Below are 228 nucleotides of genomic sequence, written 5' to 3'. Positions count from 1 at the left end.
CGCAGATATGAGCGCAGAAATCCTCTCACGACAGGCTTCACGTGGTTTTCATGAAACGTTCGCATCACACCAATCAGAGCATAAGAACGATCGTACATTGATAAATGCAGCGGCTGGAAACGATCGTTATTTAAATATCACGCCACAATATAGTCTCGGTTTTGAGGCCTCGCCCCTACTATTTACGACATGGCCAGACATAATCCGGCTAAGAAGCGGCACTTTCCA

At 46.5% G+C, this 228-nt stretch overlaps 1 protein-coding gene across 9 annotated transcripts in view; it reads left to right on the top strand.

The window, feature by feature from the left end:
* Positions 1 to 228, top strand: part of atp8a2 (ATPase phospholipid transporting 8A2) — a 66,549-nt gene that overhangs the window by 32,393 nt on the left and 33,928 nt on the right. The gene's annotated exons all lie outside the window — the stretch shown is intronic.

This window comes from Etheostoma spectabile, chromosome 22 (genome assembly GCF_008692095.1).
Source record: "Etheostoma spectabile isolate EspeVRDwgs_2016 chromosome 22, UIUC_Espe_1.0, whole genome shotgun sequence".
In the NCBI taxonomy this organism is placed as follows: domain Eukaryota; kingdom Metazoa; phylum Chordata; class Actinopteri; order Perciformes; family Percidae; genus Etheostoma; species Etheostoma spectabile.
The sequence above is the reverse complement of the archived record's forward strand: the minus strand, read 5'-3'. Positions and strand labels throughout refer to the sequence as shown.